The sequence below is a fragment of the Neomonachus schauinslandi genome, chromosome 5, assembly GCF_002201575.2.
Source record: "Neomonachus schauinslandi chromosome 5, ASM220157v2, whole genome shotgun sequence".
NCBI lineage: Eukaryota > Metazoa > Chordata > Mammalia > Carnivora > Phocidae > Neomonachus > Neomonachus schauinslandi.
The window spans coordinates 80,122,573-80,143,585 of NC_058407.1; the positions used below are offsets into that span (position 1 = coordinate 80,122,573).

General features: G+C 36.7%; 1 protein-coding gene across 1 annotated transcript in view; it reads left to right on the forward strand.

Moving 5' to 3' along the window:
• Positions 1-21,013, forward strand: part of LMNTD1 (lamin tail domain containing 1) — a 437,084-nt gene that overhangs the window by 16,839 nt on the left and 399,232 nt on the right. Inside the window, exon 2 of the mRNA XM_044915214.1 lies at positions 17,927-17,980. The gene's annotated coding sequence lies outside the window, so the exon portion shown is untranslated. The remainder of the gene's footprint in view (positions 1-17,926; positions 17,981-21,013) is intronic.

Genomic DNA, 21,013 nt, shown 5'->3' on the forward strand with positions numbered 1-21,013 from the left:
AATCTTTAAAAAAAAAAAAAGAAAGAATTTGTCTTGCAGTTCAGACTGGTTGGTAGAGCAAAGGAAACCAGAAGGAACTTGAAGGGCTAGGAATAAAAAAAGACTTGAGACAAATAAGACCAAAGTGCCCTTTCTATAAGAAGAAGGTAGTACAAAAGAGAGAAATCAATGAAGATAAAATCAGAAAGGAGGACCACTATCATCACTACCACCAAATTTAAGATCTTGGAGTGTTGAAAATAAGAACATCTAGCCATGGGTACTGTGGGGATCTCAGAAGAAATCCAAAGGTGGAACTCTAGGAACGTCTGTTTTACCTAGGAAGGCCCTTGTTCCTTATGAAGTTTTCTTGTTCCATGGGTGCATCTCAGGGCCCTCCCAGGAAGGTGATCAGAGAACAGACAAGTGATGTCCGAGCTGTTGCCAATGGGGCTAGATCACAAAGAAAATCCTGAGCCAGAGAATCTTAACTTGAACCTGGGGCTGAAACAGAGTAGTCCTTTGGAATGGAGCTGAACAATGACTCAACTCATTGACTTTGGCTCACAAGGCTCCCTTTCCCTCCCTCCCAGGGAACTAAGATTGAATGAATAATAGCTGTGAAATACTCCCTTGAGAACAAGCCTCCTACACACTAATAAATACTAAGTGCTTTTCATTACAGCTTAAGTGAATGACTTGCTTCCCCAAAAATGCCTCATAATGAATGGCAGGAGAATGACATTTCCTCAAAATGTTACACATTAATACTAATTTATTATAAAATCATGCATGTCTACAAATTTTGTTGATTGAAAACTAATTGCATAAGCATTTGAGGACTGGTGGGAGGGAAATTAATAATTACCCAAACCAATCAATTATTTGAAGGACCTAAGCATTAGGTTAAATTTGCCAAAGGATAATTTCAAAGTATATTTAACAAATTGTGATATTTTGGGGGTTATTTGAAATGAAAAACACCTTTTTTGTCAGCTCCCATTTTACCTCTTCCCTTTCCCCCAGTCCCAACCCTTCCCCCATCCCTGCAGCCCCTAAATATTCTTTCAGAGACTCAGCAAAAATAGGAAGGAAAAGACTCACATATTCCAAAAAGCAGATAATTTCCTGGTCTTCATGAAATAAGAATACTAGCTCTCCCACAGAGAAACAAATTGGATGGCAATTTTAGGATAATTGAATTGCCTGGTGCTTTTCAAGTTGTTGGGAAACCAGTACTGTGAAAACCAATTTTTTTTTCAGTGCTACCTGTAGTTTCCTGTGATATGAGATTTTTCTGTTTACCTATTAAAAACAAAACACAGCAAAGATTTACAGATTTGTGAGTGGGTTTATGTTTTACAATGGCTGTGAAAATGAACACCTGGTAAACTAAATTAAAGCATACTGAGTTGCCTGGCTTTTCAATAAATCAGATATAATAATTAGGAGTGGAAAAAATATAAGAGACTTGTAGATTCTAATTTTAAATCACTTAAGGGGAAAATTGTTAACTTTTGTTTCCCTTTTTGGATGGCGATGGGGGCTTTCAGGTATGAAACAATTGATAATGATAACCAAACAAAATGGTTGGTAATTACAAAGGAGACTAAAGCACAAAAAGAAAAGTAGGCAGAGACAAGTCATAGAACTGAACAGAAACGGAATGATATAGGCATCTGGCTCTTAAACTTGAATGTGCCTCAGAATCACCTGGACAGCTTGTTAAAGCACAAATTGCTGGGCTCCACCCCCAGAGTTTCTGATTCAGTAAGTCTGAGTTGGGGCCTGAGAGTTTCCATTTCCAACAAATTTCCAGAAGATGCTGATGCTTCTGGTCCTGGGATTATATTTTAAGAACAAAATTTAGGTTGATTTAGGGCAACAGAAAGATTTAATAAGAAAGTGTTGAAGATAGGAGAGATAGAAGATTATTGGAGAAAGTTAAAAGGAAGATGGAATTTAAAAAATGTGGGGATGACTAAATTAAAATTAAAATAATAGCAAGGGAAGGCAAACTTTAATTGAATGCAAAGCTCTGTGCTAGGCACTTTACATTCACAGTCCTGCCAGTTTAATAAAATAATGGTGACATCCAAAAGAGGAACCAGAAGATGCTCAAAAACTTGACAAACATGAGTGGATAATGACAACTATAGTTAAATAACTTTTCCAAGGTCAACACAGTTAAAAAGTGGTTCTGAGTTGTAAGCCACTTACAAGATAGACAAGGAATAGGACAAACGGAGATCAGAATACCATACTTACTACTGATTAAGGCTGGAAGGGATAATGTGGCTTAGCAGTGCAGCAACTGCGGGATTCCTGATATTGCATCTCAGAAATAGGCAGACTTATCCATTAGTCCAGGCCAGATGGACACGTTTCCTCCTGTGGGGTCCGCCCCTTTTAAAACTTCCAGCGCAGAAGACATGAATATGTGCAAGGAAGGAGAGCATGCCAGCGGTTGAGCTCTGCAAACCCTACTTACTCTTCTGAAATCTACCAATCAAATAATTTGCTCCTCATTCCCTGAGGCAGAGTGGTAAAGGAGTGAAGGGGCCAGGAATGTTATATCAGCTGAGGTCTTTCTAAATACAAGAAGACATCAAAAGCCAGGCATAGCCTCATCCTAAAGGGTGGGAGAACCTAGGTTAAAAGTAGACTGTTTCACTCTAAAGCCTGCTTCCTGCCAATGATTCTGTTGCTTCCAGAAAGAAAACACCAGAGACTGGGGAGTAGGGAATGCTATTCTTTACTAAGAATCCTAGCAAGATGCAAGGTGAAGGAGCCACCAGTAACATGGTAGCTTGAATCACTGGTGCTCAACAACTGGCCATTGCCTGCAAGACTAAACAATTGGAATTGGGCCTGGCTGGTGGCTGGATCGATACTTCAAGGAGAGGCTGGTTGATCTCAATTTTGTTCATGGCTTCCCAGTCTGCTCCTTTTTGACTGTGATCATTTTTTAGCCAGAGGGCATAATTACTGGTTTTTGTTTTCAATATACTTATGTCCATTAGTTTGTCCCTTGGGTAAATGGCTCAACTTGACATTCAGAAAGGAAATAAACTAAAAAGCAGGCTCATTCTACTCAAACCGACCATGTAGTCAGCCTAATATTTCCAGTAGTCCAGCCTACCGCCGAGTCCCAGCTCATCACATCATCAAAGCCTGGTGCTCCAGTTCCCACAGAGGTGGAGAGCCTCCCTAGTTCTGCTTCTGCCCCGTCACAACAATGTTAGATTGCACTCCGAGTTCTGTCGTCAGTACACACTTCCATCTATAGCAGATAACGGCCAGGATGTCCCTCTTGGAGAGCCCTCCATTTGTCAATGTACTCGGGCTCAGCAGAGCACCTCCTCAGCACAGTGAAGGTTCTTCAAATCGGACTTTGTTGGAAGGCCGTTGGAGGCACATTTTAAAGCTGATACTTTAATTATGTACCATTAACAGCTGCTGCTTCCGTGTATTTAAATTCAGTTCTGAGGCCTTCTATTCAGTTAGGAGGCCTCAAGGATTTTATCCCAACAGGTGAAGTTTTATGTATGCAGTGAGTTTTTATTGTTGCTGTTTAAGGAAAAATGTTTGAATTCTGACATTCCTTGCTGAGATCCCAGAGGAGGAATCAGCAGATGCCCAGGAACTCAACAAATATGAGTGGATGAAGATGAATATTGGAAAACCAGCAGGAAAACAGTATCTGAACCTTCACACATTTTTAAAATTACTCTAAGAATTCTACTTCTTTTTGGCAAACAAGGGGGTTTATATTGGTATATTTTCTTACAGTTGAAATGATCAGAAAATTTAACCTGAACTCAAACCTATAGTTGGTCAAAACTTTTAGCTGGAAACAGAAGAGAAATGCTTAATATATCTTCTTGAAATTCTAAACACCCATATAAAATTCTTGCCACTTGGAAAAATTTTGTAACTTTTAAAGTATTAATTACCATAAATGTATCTTCCTAATTATTTTCTTAATATTAGTAAAATGCCTTCAAAATTTTTTTGTCCTAAATGTTTACTGTGGTTAGTGAGTGTTCAGTCTGTGTAAATGCTCATTTAAATTCAGAGATAGGAAGAAAGTGAAGAGATCAAGCTTCTAGTCTATATTCTGGCATAAACCAGTGATACAATCTTTGGGCAAGCTGATCTTCTCATATGTGAAATACCTGTTGTACAGCATTCAGAGATGTATTATAAAGGCAAAATGAGATCATGTATACAAAGCACTGAAAAAAGTTTAAAGTGTTACATGACTTTTAAGTAGTAGTATCATCATTTCAAATGGACAAATAGCATAAACTGAAGAAGTTTAGCTTAGGGAAGTTGAGGCAGAAGTGGCAAATCAAAAGTGTCTTCTGGTGTTTGAAGGGTTTGTTCTGTTGATCTGGAGAACAGACTTTAAAAGATGGTAGAAACTACAGTCCAGGAGTTTTCAGCATTATATAAAAAAGAGCTGTCTCCAACAGCGGAGCAGATGGACTTGTAAGAGAATGATCCCACTGTCCATTATGGTGTGCCAGCCAAGTTCTTATACTGATTATCAGAGATGACTTTTAGGACATTAGCTGCTCTAATTTATTATTGGACTAAGAGATCTTTAAAATCTCTCCAACTTTCAGAGCTTTTGTGTCTATGTTCATGCAACAAACTAATCAATGAATTTTCATTCCATTGACTATGTTTATATGACGTGATATAATCAAGTGGAAAAATATATTCACTTAGATGTACCTTAGAGAGTGTAATGTGTTATTCCTAGAGCACAGGAAGACTGGATGCTTAGTGAACTTTCCTTAACCCTCCTAGGACTGCCTTCACCGAGCAATACTTTAGTGTCAAATGCCATAGACAATCATTTGATAGTAGCAATAGAAATGCAATTGAAGAGGGGCGCCTGGGTGGCTCAGTCGCTAAGTGTCTGCCTTCGGCTCAGGTCATGATCCCAGGGTCCTGGGATCGAGCCCCGCATCGGGCTCCCTGCTCCACGGGAAGCCTGCTTCTCCCTCTCCCACTCCCCCTGCTTGTGTTCCCTCTCTCGCTGTGTATCTCTCTGTCAAATAAATAAAAAAATCTTTAAAAAAAAAAAAAAGAAATGCAATTGAAGATAGTCTATACTCTACTATAGTATGCATTATTTCTTCACATGAGAAATATTTTTCTAATTTTAAATCAAGGAAAGCCTTTCCTTTTCTGAGAAACTAGGATATTTCCTTATTCCAATAACAAAGCTTTATAATTTTGTGTGCTCATTGTCCTGGCTGCCAGGATACTCAACACAGATTTGAAATGATCATGGCAACTCTGACAGTGCTCAGAGTTGGCATGTTTACATTATTTCCTTTTCCAACTTGGTCTGAATTTTCTTTTTCTTTTGTAATGTTTTAAACTGTGTTAAAATTAAAAGATAATCGTATTTTTTAAATAGTCGCTGTAGATACCTTCAGTTGATTTTACTGAAAAGTAAAATCTTCTATAGCCAATCTTGCTATTTTCCACACACATTTTCTATATACCTATGTCCATTAGTTGTTCCATTGGCAAATGGCTCAAATCAACATTTGTACATCCTCAGAAAGGAAAAAAGAAACTAAAGAGCGGGACTGGTCTTTTCAAACATTCACCCTCCACCCACACACAAGCAATATAGTATCTCCTCTTTAATACATGCCGCAAATACACTGTAAAGAACTCAGTAAATTATTTGCAACTCTGAAAGCTTTGATAAGTAAATCTGATGATTATGTTTTTTATGGCAGATGATCCATGTTTACCAAAAGATCAGGATGACTTTTTTCTTGGTCTTCTAAGGGCTAGGGTATCTGTGAAATATATTACTTCACAGTCCTTATGAAGTGTTTCAGTGAAGGCCAAGAAGTTTTGGACAGTGAAGGATTTGGGATTCTTTTAATCCTAAAGACAAATGTTAATTTGAAGTTCAAAGATTCCTAGGTTCTGCCAGTTTTTCATTCCATCTTATTTATTCAAATTTTATTCTCGCATTCCTACCTGCAATCTTTATGATAGCACTTAACCCTTTCATTAAGAAGCTTTTGTCTTTTTTAAGCTCCCTTGGAGTCAACTACTAGATTTTTGGTTTTCAATTCCATGAACAGTCTTTTGCTTTTTCAGAAAACTCTGGAAAGCAGGCAACTTCCTCTTCACATCCAAACCTGCCACGGCTCTAACATGGAAAGTTTTTACATTCCATTTTGAATAACATATTCTATATGCCCTCTGTAAGCAACTCAAATCTTTTGAAAAGAGGTTATCTTAAAACAATTAGACAGAAAAATCAATGAATAAATTCACTTGATCCTCTTTTTTTCAATTGTACAGCAATTGGCATATAATTGGGTTTTAAATTTTTGGGCTCAAAAATCATACAGTTAACCGACTCCTTGATTTAAATTGTTCTGTCACTTGATTTAAATTGTTCTGACTCCAACATGTGTGCGGGTAATGGTATTGCTTCTTTAATGTGGAAGTTGTGTAGCTGGGCAATAAACTATACTTTTCTATTGTTGAGTTTATTTAAGAATAGAATATCTAATTTTATAGGTAATTTATTTTTGCCCAATTCTTATAAAATTTTTTACTTTCATGATATATTATGGTTTTTAAAATTACATGAAGTATTTTAGGAAGTATCAGTGCAAGGTTTACAAAAGATTTTTGACACTACTTAAAATGATATTATAAAGCATGAAAATAACAAGTAGAACTATGAAAAATGACTGTGTCACTTCCTTTATTACTCTTTCTTATTTGCTTCCTGACCAGATTTGCTAATTAGTTTTGTAAATGATTTTTAATTGTACCCACTAGTGCCATGTGCCTCCAGATGTGAAGGCTTTCTGCCCCTATGTCTTACAAAGATTTCATTAAAAAAAAAAATTCAGATGATTCTAATGGTCATTCAAAAACCAGACTTAGGGGGAAGCAAATTTTCCTTCATTGAACTGGGAATAGGAAGGGAAGGTTGAATCCTCTCAGGGCTGTTTAAAAACACCAACGCAGCAAGATTTCATAATTAGTTTTGAGTTTATTGTGATAATTTTTTTCAATTGCAAAGTTATTAAATTACTCTTCTAAACTAAAGAAATCTTCCCCTTTATAATTAATAGGTAAATAATGCTGTTTCTCATCAAACTTTTACCCATTGGTTTTATTATCCATTGATAATTTTCTACTTCCATCATATTTTTTCTATATTTATTAGTTGGCATTCTACTATAAGGAAGTATGTATGTATGTATGTATATATGTATGTATGTATGTATATATAATGGATATGGACTCATGAATTCTTATTCAGTAGGCTATAATCCATTGCTATCATCATTTTTATTGATGTTCAGATTATCCTAGATTTGGCTACTGGGAGCCCCAGTGATTCTTTTTTTTTTTTTTAAGATTTTTTATTTATTTGCGAGAGAGAGAATGAGAGACAGAGAGCATGAGAGGGAGGAGGGTCAGAGGGAGAAACAGACTCCCTGCTGAGCAGGGAGCCCGATGTGGGACTCGATCCCGGGACTCCGGGATCATGACCTGAGCCGAAGGCAGTTGCTTAACCAACTGAGCCACCCAGGCGCCCCTCCCCAGTGATTCTTTTGTGTCATTTTGATATAGCCCATCATTTTTATAGCAATCCTTTATTTTCTTGTGAAATAAGATGTTCCAGGCTCATCCTGTAATTTCTCTGCCCCAGCCCTGAAATTAGCCATTTCTCCAAGCAACTCTATTTCCTTTTAATGGAGAATGGTACCAAGATTTAGGTGCTAGGTATGCTTATTGCTACTGGTATATCATTGTTTCCAGGCCATTTTAGAGAAGAAAAAATAGATAGATAGAACTCTGAGTTTACATATTAGAATATGATAGCTCCAATTCCAGTCCAGCACCACAGGCTACAATGTATTTCAGCACTGTCCAGTGGATACAAATATGAGCCACATATGGAACCATAAACTTAACAGTTGCTATGTTATAAAAGTAAAAAGAAACAATTGAAATTGATTTTAATAATGTACTATTTAACCCAATATATCAAATTTTACCATATCAACATATAATCAACATAAAAAGTTATTAGTAAGATATTTTACATTTTTTGTACTAAGACTTCCTAATCTAGTGTGTATTTAACCTTGACAGCATATCCTTAATTTGGGCTAGCCCATATTTTAAGGGTTCAAAAGCCACATGCGACTGATACCTACCATACTGGACAACACAGTTTTAGTTTTCTTTCTTTCTGTATTTGTTACTCAATCTTCGACAGTGAGAGACCTGCCTCCCATTATTTTCAAAACCCTAGAATTTTGCTCAAGCGTAGAACATAGAAGGTAGCCTCAGAATGGCTAACTTATACTACTGAAAAAAAAAAGCAAACCTACTAATTAAAGTTTATGCTTGTTTTCATTTTTTTAGATAAAAAATATAGAATGAAAGCCACAAATCTTGAGTGTGCAATTCAATGAATTTTTGTTTGTTTTTCATTCTTTTTTAGAAGTTTTTATTTTAATTCCAGTTAACATGTCGTCTTATATTAGTTTCATGTGTACAATATAATGATTCAACAATTCCGTACATCATCTGTCTCATCGTGACAAATGCACTCCTTAATCTCCATCACCTATTTCACCCACCCCCCTGACCACCTCCCCTCTGGTAACCATCAGTTTGTTTTCTGTAATTAAGAATCTGTTTCTTGGTTTGTCGCTCTCTCTTTTTTCCCCCTATGCTCCTTTGTTTTGTTTCTTAAATTCCACATGTGAGTGAAATCATATGGTATTTGTCTTTCTCTGGCTGACTTATTTCTCTAACTCCATCCACATCCTTACAAATGGAAAGATTTCATTCTTCTTTATGGCTGAATAATATTCCATTTTATGTATATACCAACTCTTTATCCATTCATCAGTCGAGGGACACATAATCTGCTTCCATATCTTGGCTATTGTAAATAATGTTGCTATAAACATCAGGGTACATGTAACCCTTTAAATTAGTGTTTTTGTATCCTGTGGGTAAAAACCCAATAGTGTGATTGCTGGATCTTAGAGTAGTTCTATTTTTAACTTTTTGAGGAACCTCCATACTGTTTTCCACAGTGGCTGCACCAGTTTACATTCCCACCAGCAGTGCAAGTGCAGTTCCTTTCTCTCTACATCCTCGCCAACACCTGTTGTTTCTTGTATTATAGATTTTAGCCATTCTGACAGGTGTGAGGTGATATGGCATTATAGTTTTGACTTATATTTCCCTGATGGTAAGTGATCATGAGCATCTTTTCATGTGTCTGTTGGCCATCTGGGTGTGTTTTTTGGAGAACTGTTTGTTGATGTCTTCTGCCCATTTTTTAATTGGATTATAATTTTTTTTTGGTATTGAGTTTTATAAGTTCTTTATATATTTTGGATACTAACCCTTTATTGGATATGTCATTTGCAAATATCTTCTATTCCATAAGTTGCCTTTGAGTTCTATTGATTGTTTCATTTGCTATGCAAGAACTTTTTATTTTGATGTAGTCCCAATAGTTCATTTTTCCTTTTGTTTTCCTTGCCTTGGGACCTATCTAGAAAAAAGTTGCTATGGCCCACGTCAGAGAAGTTACTGCCTGTGCTCTCTTCTAGGATTTTGATGGTTTCAGGTCTCACATTTAGTTCTTTAATCCATTTCGAGTTTATTTTTGTGTATGATGTAAGAAATGTCCAGTTTCTTTCTTCTGCATGTTGCTGTCTAGTTTTCCCTACACCATTTGTTGCAGAGACTGTCTTTTTCCCATTGGATATTCTTTCCTGCTTTGTCAAAGATTAATTGACCATATAGTTGTGGGTTTTCTGGATTTTCTATTTCTGGATTTTCTATTCTGTTCTATTGATCCATGTGTTTATTTTCATACCAGTACCATACTGTTTTGATGACCACAGCTTGGTAATATAACTTGACATCCAGAATTGTGATGCCTCCAGCTTTGCTTTTCTTTGGTTGCTCTGGCTATTCAGAGTCTTTTGTGGTTCCATATAAATTTTAAGATTGTTTGTTCTACTTCTGTGAAAAATGCTGTTGGTGTTTTGATAAGGATTGCATTAAATGTGTAGATTGCTTTGGGTTGTATAGACATTTTAACAATATTGTTCTTCCAATCCATGAGCATGGAATGTCTTTCCATTTCTTTGTGTCATCTTCAGTTTCTTTCATCAGTGTTTTACAGTTTTCAAAGTATAGGTCTTTCACTTCTTTGGTTTAGGTTTATTCCTAGGTATCTAATTATTTTTGGTACAGTTGTAAATGGGATAATTTTCTTAATTTCTCTTTCCGCTGCTTCACTATTAGTGTATAGAAATGCAACAGATATCTGCACATTGATTTTGTATCCTTTCTCTATCCCCTCACTGGATTCATTTATCAGTTCTAGCAGGTTTTTTGGTGGAGTTTTTTCAGGTTTTCTGTATAGAGTATCATGTCATCTGCAAATAGTGAAAGTTTTACTTCTTCCTTGCCAATTTGGATGCCTTTTACTTTTTTTGTTGTCTGAATGCTGTGGCTAGGACTTCCATTACTATGTTGAATAAAAGTGTTGAGAGTGGACATCCTTGTCTTGTTCTTGACCTTAGGGGTAAAGTTCTGAGTTTTACCCCTTTAAGGATGATGTTAGCTGTGATTTTTTTCATATATGGCCTTTACTATGTTGAGGTATAGTCCCCTCTAAACCTACTTTGTTGAGGGTTTTTATCATGAATGGCTGTTGTACTTTGTCAAATGCTTTTTCTGTGTCTATTGAAATGATCATATGGTTCTTATTCTTTTTCTTATAATGTGATGTAACACATTGATTGATTTGCAAATATCAAACCACCCTTTCAACCCAGTAATAATCCTACTTGATTGTAGTGAATGATTTTTTTAATGTATTATTGAATTTGGTTTGCTAGTGTATTGTTGAGGATTTTTGCATCTGTGTTCATCAGAATATTGGCTGTAGTTTGTGTGTGTGTGTGTGTGTGTGTGTATGTGTGGTATCTTTATCTGGTTTTGGTATCAGGGTAATCCTGGCCTCATAGAATGAATTTGGATGTTTTCCTTTTTTTTCTGTATTTTGGAATGGTTCAAGAAGAATAAGTATTAACTCTTCTTTAAATGTTTTGTAGAATTTGCCTGTGAAGCCATCTTGTCCTGGGCTTTTGTTTGTTGTGATTTTTTTGATTACTGAATCAATTTCTTTGCTGGTAATCAGTCTGTTCAAATTTTCCATTTCTTACTGTTTTACTCTTGGTAGGTTATACGTTTCTAGGAATTTATCCATTTCTTCTAGGTTGTTCAGTTTGTTGGCATATAGTTTTTCATAATACTCTCTTAAAATTGTATTTCTCTGGTGTTGGTTATTATTTCTCCTTTCTGATTTTGTTTATATGTTAATTCTGGCTAGAAGTTTATCAGTTTTATTGACCTTTTCAGAGATCCAGTTCCTGGTTTCATTGATCTGTTCTATTGTTTTTTAGTTTCTATATCATTTATTTCTGCTCTAATCTTTATTATTTTCTTCCCTCTGCTGACTTTAGGCTTCATTTGTTGTTCTTGTTCTAGTTCCTTTAGATGTAAAGTTAGGTTGTTTATTTGAGATATTTCTTGCTTCTTGAGGTAGGCCTGTATTGCTATAAACTTCCCTTGTAGAACTGCTTTTTCTGCATTCCTAAGGTTTTGGACCATTGTGTTTTCATTTTCATTTGTTTCCATGTATTTTTAAAATTTCTTCTTTTATTTCCAGGTTGAGCCATCCATTGTTTAGTAGCATGTTATTTAACCTCCATGTATTTGTGGTCTTTCTGGATTCTTTCTTGTGGTTGACATATAGTTTCAAGCATTTTGGTCAGAAAAGATGCATGGTATGACTTCGATCTTCTTGAATTTGTTGAGGCTTGTTTTAGGCCTAATATGTGATCTATTCTGGAGAATGTCCCATGTGCGCTTGCAAAGAATATGTGTTCTGCTGTTCTGGATGGAATGTTCTGAATATATCTGTTAAATCCATCAGGTTCAGTGTGTCATTCAAAGTGCTGTTTCCTTGTTGATTTTCTGTTTAGATGATGTTTCCACTGATGTACATGGGGTGTTAAAGTCCCCTACTATTATTGTATTATTATCAGTTAGTTCCTTTATGTTTGTTACTGTCTTATGTATTTAGGTGCTCCCATGTTGGGTGCATAAATATTTACAATTGTTATATCTTCTTGTTGGGTTTTCTCTTTTATGACTATATAGTGTCCTTCTTTGTCTCTTGTCACAGTCTTTGTTTTAAAGCTTATTTTGCCCAATATAAGTATTGCTACTCTGGCTTTCTTTTGACATCCATCTGTATGATAAGTGTTTCTCTATCCCCTCACTTTCAATCTGCAGGTGTCTTTGGTCTAAAATGAGTCTCTTATAGGCAGTATATAGATGAGTCTTGTTTTTTTATCCATTCCATCACCCTATGTCTTTTGATTGGAGCATTTAGTCCATTTACATTCAAAGTAATTATTGATAGCTATGTATTTATTGCTATTTTATTACCTGTTTTGTGGTTGTCTCTGAAGTTTTTCTCTGACATTTTCTTGTCTTTCTGTCTTTCATGGTTTGCTGTTTTTCTTCAGTGATATATTTGGATTCCTTTCTCTTTATTTTTGGCATACTTATTAGTAGTTTTGATTTGTGATTACCTTTAGGTTTGTATATAATATCTTCTGCATATAGCACTCTATATCTAAAAGTTGATAATCACTTAAGTTGAAACCCATTCTTTATTCTTCTCCCCACGTATTAGGTATATGGGTTCATATTTTACATCCTATTATTTTGTGAGTTCCTTGACTGATATTTTGCAAAAACACTCATTTTTACTGCTTTTGTGTTTCCTACCTTCATACTGTCACTTTTGGTCTTTCCTTTCCACACAGAGTCCCCTTTAATATTTCTTGCAGTGCTGGTTTAGTGATCATGAACTCCTTTAGGTTTTGTCTGGGAAACTCTGTATCTCTCCTATTCTGAATGATAGTCTGGCTGGATAGAGTATTCTTGGCTGCAGATTTTTCCCATTCAGCACTTTGAATATATCATGCCACTCTCTTCTGGCTTGCTAAGTTTCTGCTGAAAAAATCCCCTGATAACCTTATGGGATTTCCCTTGTCTGTAGCTGTCTTCGTCTGTCTTGGTGCTTTTAAAAGCTTTTCTTTATCACTATATTTTGCCATTTTAACTCTAATATGTCTTGGTGTGGATCTGCTTTTATTGATTTTGTTGGGGGTTCTCTGTGCCTACTGGATCTGGATATCTGTTTCTGTTCCCAGATTAGGGAAGTTTTCAGCTATTATTTTTTCAAGTAAATTTTCTCCTCCCCTTTCTCTCTCCTTCTTCTGGGACTCCTATAATATTAGTGTTATTACATTTGATGGAGTCACCAAGTTCCCTTAAGTCTATTCTCATTTTGCATAATTCTTTTTTCTTTCTTTTATTCATCTTGATTACTTCCCATTACTCTATCTTCTAGATCATTAAATCATTCCTCTTCTTCTTCCAGCCTGCTCTTCATTGCATCAGATGTGCTTCTAATGTCATGTATTGCACTCTTCATCTCTGATTGTTTTCTTTTTTATCTCTGTAGTAAGGGTCTCACTGATGTCTTCCACTCTTTTCTCAAGTCCAATGAGTATCCTTATGATCATTGCTTTAAGTACTCCATCAAGCATGTTACTGTTTTGCTTCCATCTCTGGCTGTGGACTATCCTGTTTTTTCATTTGGAACAAATTCCTCTGTCTTCTCATTTTGTCTGAGTTCCGGTGCCTGTTTCTGTGTGTTAGGAAAGTCAACTACATCTCCTGTTCTTAAGGGTAATGGCCTTATGAAGAAGAGGTCCTGTCATGTTCCCTCTTCCCCAGGGCCTAGCACTTCAGGGAGTATTTTCAACGTGTGCTGTGTGTGCTCTGCTGTTTCATCCTGGCCACTTTGTCCTTCAGGCCAGTCATTTGCCGAGACCTGAATGTGGCGCATTTAACTAGGTGTGCTCTGGTCTGCTCGTGAAATGAGACCCATTGTCGCTGCTGTTGGAACCTAAGCCCTGCAAAACTCCTGGGACAGAAGATGCAGTGTTGGCAGGGGTCTGGACTCGTCTTTTGGGGGATGGGCACTCACCATGATTGGACTGAGGCAAGTGTGACTGGGAAGGGCAGTTTTGCTGGAGTTGGGGACGAGAGTGGTGTAAGCAAGTTAGGTAGCAAGTGTCAGCGCTGAGCCGGTTGCCACAGGTAGCCCTGTGCTTCTGCTGGGGGCAGGCAGGGAATGGCGCCTTCCAGTTCCTTTGTTTCCATAGGGGTCTCTCAGTGAATGTTGCCTCTCTTGGATACTCTCTGAGACGAGTAAAATAACCTCCCCTCTGTGTGCCTTAAGTACTCTTCAGATTGCTTTTTCCGCACTGTATGGATGTCTGTCCGTGGGCTGTTTGCCCTGCCTTCTCTGCAAGATCAGTGTGATGCCCTCAGGGCTCTATCGCAGCCAAGCCTGCCAACCTTTAAAACTCCAGGCTTTAAGCCCCGCTAGCTCCTTGCAAGAAGTCATGAAATTCGGCCTCTTTTGCTTTCCAAACGAATTGCTATGGAGACCTGTCTTCCCCACGTACTCCCCCATGTGCCAGCCCATCCCTTGCCCCCTTCTGTGACCTCGGCTCCTTCCCCCCGCCAACAGGGGCCACGATCTGTCTCTCTCCCAAACCACATCTCTGCAATTCCCACCTTCCTCAGTGTGACCTCCTCCCAACCTTCAGTTGTGGAGCTTATTCTGTCAGTCTCCTGGTCGACTTCTGGGGCACTTAGCATGATTTGACTGCACTGGTCGCATTTGTGGGATGAGGTGAGCACAGGGTCCTCTCATTCTTTTGCCACCCCCTCACAGAAAGGGAAACTGCAATTCAATGAGTTTTAGTCAGTGCATACACCTGTGTAACCCACATCTCTATTATTTTCAACACTCCGGAAGTTTCCCCTGTGCTCCTTCCTAGTCAGTCACTTGCCCCTTCAAGAGGCAAAAACATCCAATCTTTTTCACCAGAGAGTAGATTTTCTTCTAGAATTTCACATAAATGTAATCACAGTATTGTCTTTTGTGTGTGTGTCTGACTTTTTTTCTCAGCATAGCGTCTGAGATTCATCCATGCTGTTGCCTGTATCAATAGTTTATTTCTTTTTATCACTGAATAGCATTGCATTGTGTAAATATAAATAATTCATTTTTCCATTTCACTTTTAATATGCATTTGAGTTGTTTCCAGTTTGAGCTAATTTGAATAAAGTTGCTAGTTTTCTGTTGGACATAGGTTTTCATTTGTCTTGGGTAGGTACCTAGGAGTAGAATTACTAGGTCATAGGCTAGATAAGTTTCTTTTATATGTTTAAATAATGCTGACATTTAATGTTATTAACTAGTCTATGCTGAAAGCTTTGACAATACCTTTATCTACAGTTTGGCTTTAAAAGCTAATTAATGACATTTATATTATCATGACAATCTTTCATGGTGGGTCAAAGAGCATGCCAGGATAATATTTTCTTCTTTTTATTTTATTTTATTTTAAAGATTTTATTTATTTATTTGACAGAGAAAGGGACAGCGAGAGAGGGAACACAAGCAGGGGGAATGGGAGAGGGAGAAGCAGGCTTTGTGTGGAGCAGGGAGCCTGGTGTGGGGCTCGATCCCAGGACCCTGGGACCACGACCTGAGCCGAAGGCAGATGCTTAACGACTAAGCCACCCAGGCGCCCCTATTTTCTTCTTTTTAGGGCCATTAACATTGCACTCTTTCTTCCTTTTGCACTTCCCCTGTCACCTCCTTCCTTTTTGGACTGGTTGTCTCCTACTCATCCTTCAGGCCTCACCTCAGACTCTTCTCCTCCTACAAGCCCATCCTGACCTTCCCAGTATGGGTGAGATGACCCTCTAAGAACTCCTTCATTTCCTTCTATCATGATTTGTGTCACCCAGCTTTGTGAACATTGGTATATACATCCATCTTCTCTTTTCCATTGTAAGCTCTTGGAGAACAAGAATTATTTCCTATTTTTCTTTGCATACCTGTTCTCTAAGCATGTTTGACATAGTAGTCCCTCAGCAATGTTGGTTGAATGAATAATCAAAAGTGAGGTAACTTCCTCAAGGTTCATGGTGAGTTAAAGGTGGAACAAGAAATTTGAAGTTTTGTTTTCAAATTCACTGTTTTCCTCCTAATTTTCTGGGTTAAGCATTTTTTTAAGATAAAACAAAATAAAACATTTTCCAAACTTATTTTAGATAAAGAGAGAAACTAGTAAATCCCTAGACATCAGATGTAAGTATCCCAGAGACAAATAGTTGGGACCAGTGGTGGTATCATTAGATTGCCGTGGAAATAGACAGCAGAACCTGTGAGTTCAGAACCTCAAGAGAACTTGTGGAGCTAAGGCAGGTAAAAGGTGAGAGTAGGACCCATGGGGATGAGGATCTCTGGGGACACTGAACCCCCTCCCCAGGGCTGCTCTTCCTGATGAGGACCGAGCATTGGCATCAGTTACAGCAATAGATAACAATACAATTTTATCCACAATCTACACTTAGGTCACTTTGCTGGATTCTTCAGTATCCATGGTAATGAGTTGATCAACTAATTCCATACCTAGATTATACTTGAGGGGAAAGAGCTGCAAAATGTACAACAGTATTTATCGACAGACATGTGTGGGCAATAATATTGTCAGTCACTGTCAAACAAAACAAACTGTATTGTTTTCTCCCCCAGCCTTTGTTCTAAGTGATATTCAGCTACATTAAAAGCTGGGATGGTACAGTGTTCAGTATTCTTTAATTCCTGTTGAGATTGAAATGAAATTCTGGCTATTAAGAATTGTAGAATGGGACCAAACCAAAGAAAACAACAACAAAAAAACCCAAAAATGATAAATATGACATCAAAGCTTCTGATCAATTCACACTCTATCATCTGACTTTTATTTATCATATTTTTCTAGACTGCAGAGAGGTTGACTAAGGCACATCAGTGAGAATGTTAATAATAGTAAATCCAGTATTCCTGAGTTCAACCCAGGATGTATTTATTTTTCCTAAGAGCAGCAGTAGTACCAGAGTTTGGACAGATGGCCAGCGAAGCAAGATTTTTTTTAATTCAAACTCTCTGCTATGTTTATAATAAATAATCACAAGTTTTGATTATTGGACTGTTTTTTAATCTTTTCTAGGAGTTAAAACCTCCCCCTCTAGACTTCCATTTGTTTTCTTTTTTCCCTTCTGCTTGTGTTTTCTTTTTTCAGATTCAGCCAAGTTTCCTAAGTCATGTTGATTATAGATTGGAATCTGATTTTATGTGTAGGATATATTTATGATTATAAAACATTTTTAAAATCTGACACCCAAAGACTTTTAGCAAAATTTAATCAATCCTTTTTCAATTAGTGATACCAGACAATGTCACAACATTACTCCAAAAAAGAAAAGTTGTATGCTTTAATTTTTTACAAGAGAATTATTTTTCATTTCTCAAAATGACAAATAACTTAAAACAATAGGAAAATTGATTGGTCGCCTTCAGCATCATCACAATTAATTTGCTGAGTTAAAAAATCAATTACCATAAAAGTATTGATGAAAATACCTAGCATCTTTGTAGTACTTTTCGTCAAATTTTGCAGACATGAACTATGCTAATTTAAACCCTATAAATGCAGTTAGTACTATATCTATATTAATAAATACATAATATTAAAAATAAATATTACTTTCAAAAATGAGTAAGGATCCTGTTCTTTCTGAGTAGAGAGAGAGAAAATTCAGCTCAGAAGCTACCCTTTTTGTTTGTACATATAGATATAACCTGATTTATTAGTCAGAGCTATTTTGTTTTCTCTTCTTTCAGGCAATCTTGGAAGGGGAATTATGAGTTAGGAAGCACAGAAGGGGCCAACCTAAGGTAAGTCCCAGCTTTGCCTGTAATCAGATTAAGTAACATCTTCATGTTTTAATTGCCTCTTTAAGCATCTCCCTTGATTGTTGGTAATTTGCTCCATGCCATAAAGAGGATATATTTTATAGGGCCTGGCTTCCATGAATATCAATCATGACTTTCTTCAAATTAAGAGAGGTGTTTATGAATTGGTTTGTTTGTGCCTCATTATGTGAGATGTCTGTCTAAAGACTTTATATGGAGGGGATATAGACATTAGACCCTATATATTTCAGCTGTTTTTCTTCACATACTCTTCATTTGAGATTTTTTTCTAGTATATTCTTTTTCAATAAAGAAGTAATTACATTTAGATTTATATAAAAATATTTTATCTACACATATTTCAGTATATACGTTAAAAAATAAGGACCCTTTGGGGCTCCTGGGTGGCTCAGTCAGTTAAGCGTCTGCCTTCGGCTCGGGTCATGATCCCGGAATCCCAGGATTGAGCCCCATGTTGGGCTCCTTGCTCAGCAGGGGCCCTGCTTCTCCCTCTCCCTCTGCTGCTCCCCCTGCTTGTTCTCTCTCTCTCTCTGTCAAATAAATACATAAAATATTTAAAAAAATAGGAACCCTTTTTTTTTTTAAAGATTTATTTATTTATTTGAGAGAGAGAATGAGAGAGAGCACATGAGAGTGGGGAGGGTCAGAGGGAGAAGCAGACTCCCTGCCGAGCAGGGAGCCTGATGCGGGACTCGATCCAGGGACTCCAGGATCATGACCTGAGCCGAAGGCAGTCGCTTAACCAACTGAGCCACCCAGGCGCCCAGGAACCCTTTTAATTAAAAAAAAAAAACTCTCATTATAGTTCTCACATCTGAAACATTAATGACATGAATTTAAGTTTTGAGAAGTTGGGAAATAGGTTGGTCTATATTATAACCAATATTAGAGGAATTGCCAGTGACAGGTATAATAGTCATTGATGAAGAAGAGGGGTTATACCTTTGCTGAACCTGAAAATATTCTCTGTTGTGACTATGGTATCAAATAGAATATTTAATTCACATGATCATTTGATATCTCCACTGAGAAGCCAAAGGAAATAATGGGAAGATAATCTGGAAAGAATTGTGGGGTTATTTCAAAAATGGGTCTTACTACAATTGAAAGTCCTCTATACCTTTATCTTATCAATCCTGTTAATTCCCAAGTTTGAGCAAAACCCCATTATACATATTCAGTGCCCTATTCCTCAGTTACTATTTCTGGAGTTCACTTTCTGTGTATTACTAATCTAAATTCTGTCAAACCTTTAATGCACTTTGGTAGATTTTTAATTGATCTGTATTTGATTTCCTATCAGTTTACTGTTGTTTGTGATCGGTCTGTCACATCAGATAGAAGATAGAGAGTCAGACACATCCAGATGAGTCCCATGAGGACTACCAAAGGGCAAGAGTATTGGGTATGAAGCTGGAGGGCACATTTCAGGGATCAAATCCTAGTAGGTACCCAGACAGCGAGATCAAAGTCACAACTTCAAACTTAGGACCAGATAGAGAGTGGGAATTGAACAACAAATCAGTAAAAAATTATCTGGAAAATCCCCACATATTTGGAATTTAAGCAACACATTCTAAATAATCTATGGGTGATAGAAGAAATCACAAGAAAATTTGGAAAATATTTTGAACTGAGTGAAAATGAACATACAACATAAAAACTTGTTGGATGAAGCCAAAGCAATGCTTAGAGACAAATTTATAACATTAAATGTTTATATTAGACAAGAAGAAAGGTCTCAAATCAATGATCTTAAAAAACCTGAAAAAGAAGAGCAAATTTAGCCCAAGATAAGCAGGAGGAAGGAAATAATGAAGATAAGAGCAGAAATACTGAAAGAGTAAACAGAAAAACAATAGAGAAAAATCAGTGAAATTAAAAACTGTCTCTTATGAAAGATTAATAATACTGATAAAACTTTATCCAGACTGAGCAGGAAAAAAAAAAGGGAGAGGACACATAACCAATATTACAAATGAAAAAGGGAACCTTTTCAGATCTAACAGATCCAATGAATTAGATTATGTTTTTTATACATTCAATGAGTCTATCCTTAATTTGGTTTCCATCAGCACCAGCATTTAAAGGATAATAAAAGTATATTATGAAAAATTTATATGAAATTGACAAACTCCTTAAAGAGATCCAAACCACCAAAGCTCAGTGAAGAAGAAATAGAATACATGAATAGCCCAATATCTATAAAAGTTATTAAATTTGTATTCATTTAGCTGGGTCCATACTAGATCCAAAGCTACTGTGCAATAAGATGGTCAAGGCTGTTTAACAAAAACTCTCCTACTGTTCTACTGATTCACCTTAAAATGTCTCTTTGAACTCATCTAACCAGTTTTCTATCCCTCTGGACTTTGAAGAAAAGCATTCCTAGTCACTGATTCCCAAATATACTTGGTTTTGTTCATGCAAGCAGGATGATAGGAATAAAGTGAGTCATAGAAAACTTCACAGAGGAGATAAAATTTGATTTGGTTACTAAAAGATAAGGAGAAAAGGTTGTACAGCCATTATAGCGCTATGCTAGAACATTCTCGATAGACTCCTGTAATGGCTTCCATCCAATGGAAGGGCCACAGAAATGGAAAGTGTATCCTAGAGTGCTTCATTTATATATCTGGAAAGCTGTTGGAAACCAAGATTAAGTAGAGACTCATTAAATGCCCAAGAAACACTATTGGGGGAAAGGTTTATTTTAGTATAAGGATAATTTGGTCAGAGCAAGATTTTGAGGAGGATTCTTAAAAAGTTATCAGGAGATTGAAGAACAAATTCTGACATGGATAAATGACTAGCTTGGAGACCTCAAACAAAAGAAGAATAAATAAGTATTTTCTAAATAATATAGAAGGGCAAATAGTGGAATTAACTGGGATCAGTACTGGAATGGGTTTATTTAAAATTTTTATAGATGAGTCAAAACTTCAAATTTACAAATTATATGACATTTTTTTTCCAGATGGAAGGGTGCCAGGT